We start from the raw sequence: 6,643 nt of genomic DNA, 5'->3' as shown, positions 1-6,643 counted from the left end.
TAAAATGCATTTGACACTTTCTCTGGTGTCTGTGTAAACACTGAGCCACAGTTGCTCTCGCGAGGACATTCACGTAACTAAGAAGCCACATGAAGCTGTGGGACAGTTGCATGAGCCTGCACTGCTTCTGATTACTGTAGTTCTTATCCTGGTTGTAATTTGGGGGGTTTTTGCAATATTTGCCATGGTTGGAGTGTTGGGTGGAAAACAATGAAAAAAGGCAATTTCCTTCCTGTAGTTATTGTCCTGTTTAAAGATTATTGTCTAAAATCAGAAGATGAGCTCAATAAGATGAGCTTAGGCTGTTTCTTGTGAAGCAGGTGTGTTTAGAGCCATTGGGATATTGCGGGCTGTAATGCTTGGGTTTTAATGTGTAGAACGGTAATTATTCATTTTCTCAGTAGAAGTTTGCCAAAACAGTCTCTTATTCTCTTTAGCTGGTTTCAATTCCTGGCTTATATGTGATGTTTCTAAGGTTGCTTATGTGTACCGTTGAATGTTACAACCATATCTGTGCACAGGTAAAAGGGACAACGTTATTTTTATTCTCCTTTTCCCTACACACACTGAGTAAATATACAAATGAAAGGTTTTGCAAGCAAAATGTTTTAACTAATCAGAAATGCTTTCCTACCCCTTTTGCCAGAAAATAACAATTGCTTGAAAAGTAAGGAGGTTTCTGTTTCACCCATGACATGTCACACAAGAAGATGTCATTGGAGATCCCAGTCTGAGAGCAAAATTGGGATAAATCGATCAAACATACAAAATGGGGACAGAACTATGTATTTCTAATGACGCTTAGGATATTGCTCGTTTTGATCTATTTTATATTCCTAGCCTGTCTTTATTTCCTAATCAGCATAATGTAGATTCCTTTGTCGGGTAGCCTCTTGGGTAAAGTATTTCAGCAAGCTGGTCTTTGTCCTCCCCCGTTGCTTTGTTTACAGTAGGGTGGATGCTTGCTGTATTTTTCCTCTGGAGAGAAATCTACCATTCCTTTTTTTATTAGAGTTTACAGCCATGGGTTAAAGAAGAAGTCCTTTACTTCAGCTCTTGGGACCTCCTGAGATACTATAGGATTTTTCCTGTTGAATCCTTCCATCCGATAAGAGTTTTGCTAAAATGGTTGTGTAGTTAAAGAACAAGTTGTACTTCAAAGCCTTTCCAGTCTTTCAAGTGATGTGCCAGATTTTCTGTCTTGCTCTCTCAAAAGATGAAACCACATCATCCAACCACATGTGGACTTGACTCCTTGAGCCAAGTTCTTTCCTGCAGCTAACTAATTCCATGAGTAAAAACCTGATTTGTAACCAGTTTCTCTCGGGACCACTAGCCACATCTTGTTAAAAGGACTCAAAGTTAGTTGTTTCAAAGCCAACAAATACCTCAAAAGGAATGCACTATTTAAGAAAACTCTAGCATCCAACATGCATCTTGCCTTACCAATATATGAATCTGTCTATAGCTTAGGCTCTGCTTATTCCAGCCGTTCCTTCTCCCTATGCACACACATTGAAATCTTTTGTGTGGCAGTCGTGGTCTCCTTCATCTTCTTTATCAGTGAGTCCATGAATAAGCCAGTATGCTTGGGTTTCTTGTCAATGCAACCGTGTAACTTTTTGCTGTATGTTCTTTAAGGCCACTGGGTGCATATTTCTTGGAGAATATTTTAGCTCAGGTCATTGTCCTGCCTTTCCCAATAACAGTTATTTAGAAAAATAAAAACAGTCCTTGCGTGAGCAGCAATTTAAGAGCATATCTACAGAAGCTTGCATAAAAGAGAAAGACAGCTATTCCCCAGCTTACTGTAATTTTTCAGTGCGGTTTGTTGGTACTCTGGCTAATTGAAAGCAATTTCTGCTGGCAGTGTACAGTATAAGAGATAAGTCTTGTTTGTTCTTCAGTATCTTACTGGAGTGACGCTTGCCTAGTAAGTGGATCTTTTTCAGGAAGAATTATAAGCATCAGCCAGCAGAAGAACAGCAGTGGTCCACTAGTTTGTGCATAACTTTTCTTACACGGGGACTCAGCGACAGAGAACTTGTGGAGGTGTTTACCGTCTGGGTGACTGCGGAGAGGAGACACCAGGGGGCAGCGGCGGCGTTTAAGAGCGGCAAAAGTTGTGGTTTTTGTCCGATCATGAGATTTACAAAGGAAACCACAGATAAGGAAAACTGATCATGTCTTTATGACCCTTATGCAGCCCACTCTGCTGTCCTCCTCAGATCTGTTCAGTAGAGTACATTCCTTTTCCTAATTCCAAAGTATTTTTTAAAACTTTGAAAATAATGGAAGATTGCCTCAGAACCATATGATTGTATGCTGGGTTTTTATGATGTAAACTATTATATAATCTTAATGTATTGCAGAATAGAGAGCCCTCCTCTATTCCTCCCCATTAACTCTGCAAGTATGAATTTCAGAAGTGTCTGCTAGCTAAGTCATACTGGATGCTATATACACAGTAAAAAATATTACCTGTCCCCATAATTTCATACTGTAGAGTGACAAATATTGCTTTCTTTTTCTTATGGATACAGCGTAAGGATATGAAAGAATAAATCCAGTGGTATGTGAAGAGTGTAACTGCTCAAACAAACTCTGAGCATTCCTTACTACTTGTCCTTTCTGACCTTGCAATTTAAGAAGCTTTACAGGTCTTCAGCAACAGAAATTTATTCCTAAACCACACTGTAAGGCTGTTTTCAATCCTTTTTAATCCAATCTTCAGTAGGGCTCATTACTATATATCATAAATATAGTGTGTGTGTATAGAGCTACACAAGGATTATGTATTCTAATCACATCTGGATGGTGAATTATTGCTGAAATTAGGTGTTCTGCCCAGCACCAGAAATTCAAAACAATACTTAATCATGAAAAAGGTATGATTTACATGGTAGGTGTTTAAGAGGCTTAATGAGTTGGAGATAAAAACACTGAAGTTTTCTAAAAGGATAAATCAGGAGTTTTGAAACACCCTCTCTTCTTTCTCTGTGTGTTTGTTTTTTGGGGTTTGTTTTGTTTTGTATTCTGACAAATGAATATGATTTAAAATATATATAGATATGTTTTTTCTCACCCTTCTCTCCATAAACTTAATGTGCAGTCTTTTTATTTTACTTGAACTGATGTTGTTTGAATATTTGGATTTATTTTGTATTAATCCAATTTGTACTTGATGTCAAGTGCTAGAATTGTTGCCCATAATGGACCATATTTGGCATATGGTAGTGGTTTGCTAAAAACCTGCACTGGCTGGTGCACAGTTACAACACAGAGATGTATAATGAAATATCTTTATTTTTAAATGTGGTCTTGAGACTGAGCGTTGAGTGACAGGATTTCTTCTTAGCATTGTCAGTCTTGGCAGTGATCATAGGTGGTTTTCTTTAGGGGAAACACAGGACTCATCAAAATGAATTGGATTAGCTTGAGATCCATCCAGTCCAGCATTTGTCTCTGAGAACAAGAGGTAACAGACACTTCAGAAGAAGTTGCAAGAATTCTTCTGTAACCAAGTGTGCAGGAACCTGTTTCCAACAGTGGATCTTGCCTCCCGTGTTAATGGCTGGTCTGAATTGTGGAGAACTTGCTGTCTCAGTGTACAGAACAGTATTAATTTGGAGGCCCATAAAGGTCTAAATCTATTTTTGAATCTTGATAGACTCACAGTTTCAATTATTTGTATTTATGTATAATGTGAAAAGCGTTTTCTTTCACTGTAGTTTTGAATTTCCTACCATCTTTTAATTGAAGTTAATTTGGTCTAGCGTTATGAGAAAGGGAGAACAGCATCTCCTGAATATTCAGTATGTTCTGTGTTTGTATCGCATCTCTTCTTACTCATCTTTTTTATGGTAGCAATTCACTGTCTTTGCTATTCCAGAGCCTTAATTATGCTTGCTGTCCTCTGAATCTCCTCTAATTTTGCAGTATATTTTCAGAGATCCTTCTGTCTTCTTCAGTTCCCTGGTTCCCCTTTTCCTGTCTTGTATACTTGGCTTTAAGCCACTCAAGGTACTGTTACAAGGGAAGCCTCTAAAATTGTGATTAAAGTAATATCCGGTAAAATATACCCAGGGTTCTTCTGAGGGTGGTCCTATAGAAATGGCTAGTATTATTAATCTGTCTGTACTCTGGACAGAATATGAATAGCATTAGTTAAGAGTATGAGGAGAAAATGTAGGAAAGCTCTGTAAGGGGACCATCTAGCTGAGTTCAGCACAATAGCTGTGCTTCTGAGGAAGATGATGTCTGAGTTTTGTTCCACAGAAACAGGCTGACTATTTTTATGCCTTCACCACATCTGCATGTTGGATGCACGCAATCTATTTATTGCAGTGGGGAGAGTCAAACTTGAAAATATCAACTGCTGAGAGGTAGGCTCAGAAAATGTCTTTCTTCCTTTGCATATTGGGGTTGGGGGAGTAAGTTACTGTAACTTTGTAGATGTTCCTCCGCGGTCTGAGTAACAACTCTGAAGTGCAGCACCACTAAGTTCTAAGCAGTTCCCTCCAAAGTAGGGAAGAAAATGGTGAGCTGTAGTTTCAGCTGCAGTACCATCCAACTTCTGGAGATGCATCACTTGTCACTGAGCTTCATTTTGTTCTAGTAGTGCATATCCTGCCTTGAATAAGCATTAAATGTAATGGGTACAAAGAAGGGACTGAGGTGTACAGACTGAAATTGTCTTTGTATGAATGAAAAACAGTCAGGAAGGACATAAATTTTATTTGTATTTCCTTCCCTCTTTCTACTTGAATTCTTAGCAGTTCCTTTGACCTTCCCCTAATGCTCCTCTTTTTCCTTCTCTTACCAGAGGCTATTTTATGCAGCTAGCACAGGCAGAAAACAGCAGAACAACAGTGTGGGAAGGAGTGAACCCCAGGCTCACCTTCAGCAAAACCAGGGGTCATCAGAGAACTTTTGGAGAAATTCCCCTCATCTGTGCCAGTAGTGTGCATAGAAGACAGTGAACAGATGGGGGAACACACAGCTCAGAACATGCAGGTGGAAGGAAGTGAAGGAACTGAGCTGACTTGGGGAAAACTAGCAAAGAAAAAGCCTCAGGAGCACATCCTGCCCTGTCTGCACGTGTGTCATGTTTGCATGTGAGAGCACATAGGCATATGTCTGGATTTAATGCTTCCTAGTCATCAGGCTTAAATTCCTTTCTTTTAGTAGTTGTTATCTAGTCTAATAGATGTGTTTCTCTACATTTTAAATTAATAGCCACAGATTCATGTACATGCATGCGAAATGAATCAGCATGTATGTACTTCAGTGCATGAAGGCACTTACACCTGTCTATTCTTTGCAAAGGGTGTTTTGGGGATGTGGATTTGGGGGATTTACAGTCTCCCATTAGCCCCTCATGTAAGTGTGATCCCCACAAGACTTCTGGGGATGCTTCCAGCCCTGAGTCCTTAATGGCTATTCTGATTACAGTGATATAATATTGCATGGTTTTACACAAAAAGCTGTAAGGAAGTGTTGCAGTTTCTTAAGATGATAATGTAGGAGACTGGTATAGGACATTAAAAATGCGGTAGCAGTAGTTTTAATTTATATTTGGAAACAGATTTTCCTCAGAAAATCTAAATAACTTTGGAGACTCAAACCACAGTGGAATTCAAAGTAATCCCCTAAAGTATTGTGGAGTTGCTATGGTGCAGGTGCTCAGACCGATACTGTAGAATAAAAGGATCATGTATAATTATTTGGGAAAAAAAAATGAATTATGCTTTTCCACACAACTACTGTATGTATTGTCATAACTGAAGACAAAAAAAGAGGGCACAGTTGTACAATAGTTTTTACTCTTCAGAGTTTCTGCCCCACAACACTTCTCAGGTCTTCCTGCTAAAAGGAGTAAAAGTATTTCTGAAAAGCATAGTCTTAATAACTGCATGGTAGAACTGTGCTGCTTCTAGAGCGAATTGGAGTCTCCTGGGCACAGAGGTACTTCTCCTACTGTGATTGAAAACAAATGGAATTTATTGATGATGGCCACATATGCGAGTTCACAGTCCACGTCCTCTGTGTAGGGCACCGGGGCAGCTCTTTCTACAGATCCATCAGCAGCTTCAGCTAAGCGTGATGTACATTTCTAGGCACGTATTCCTCAACTATGTTTTTCCCTTAACTTTGGCCCAAAAGTATTCAATTAGCAAAGTGGAGATGTTCTCATAATTTTTTAAAAACCCTGTATCTCCTACTCAGATTGTGAACAGCAACACTAGCTGTAAGAATTTAAGATTTCCATTTGACTAATGGTCTTCAGCTTAAGTTTATTATTTCTTCCCTATTTTTTAAATTAGCTGCAAATTGGGGTGGGGAAATACTTGCGAAGGCTTAGGTTTGCGTTTTCTACTGAGGGCTGTGAGGTGTATAGGGAGGATGTTCCACAGTAGTGCTTGCTTTTCAGCATTGAGGTTTTAGTCCTAGCTTGGCAGTTCTGTGCTCAGGAGGTTGTTGCTGAGACTTTTAACTCAAGAACAGCAAGACGTGTTAAAATACTAGACCACCTTTCTGCGGAAATGTAGAGACTGCGGAGTAATAATTGCAGAGCACAGGGAAACCTTAAATCTGCAAAGGAATTTAGGCACTTTGCTCCTCTTGAGAATTAAGGATGTTG

Source organism: Caloenas nicobarica, chromosome 7 (assembly GCF_036013445.1).
Source record: "Caloenas nicobarica isolate bCalNic1 chromosome 7, bCalNic1.hap1, whole genome shotgun sequence".
NCBI classification, from domain to species: domain Eukaryota; kingdom Metazoa; phylum Chordata; class Aves; order Columbiformes; family Columbidae; genus Caloenas; species Caloenas nicobarica.
The sequence above is the reverse complement of the archived record's forward strand: the minus strand, read 5'-3'. Positions refer to the sequence as shown.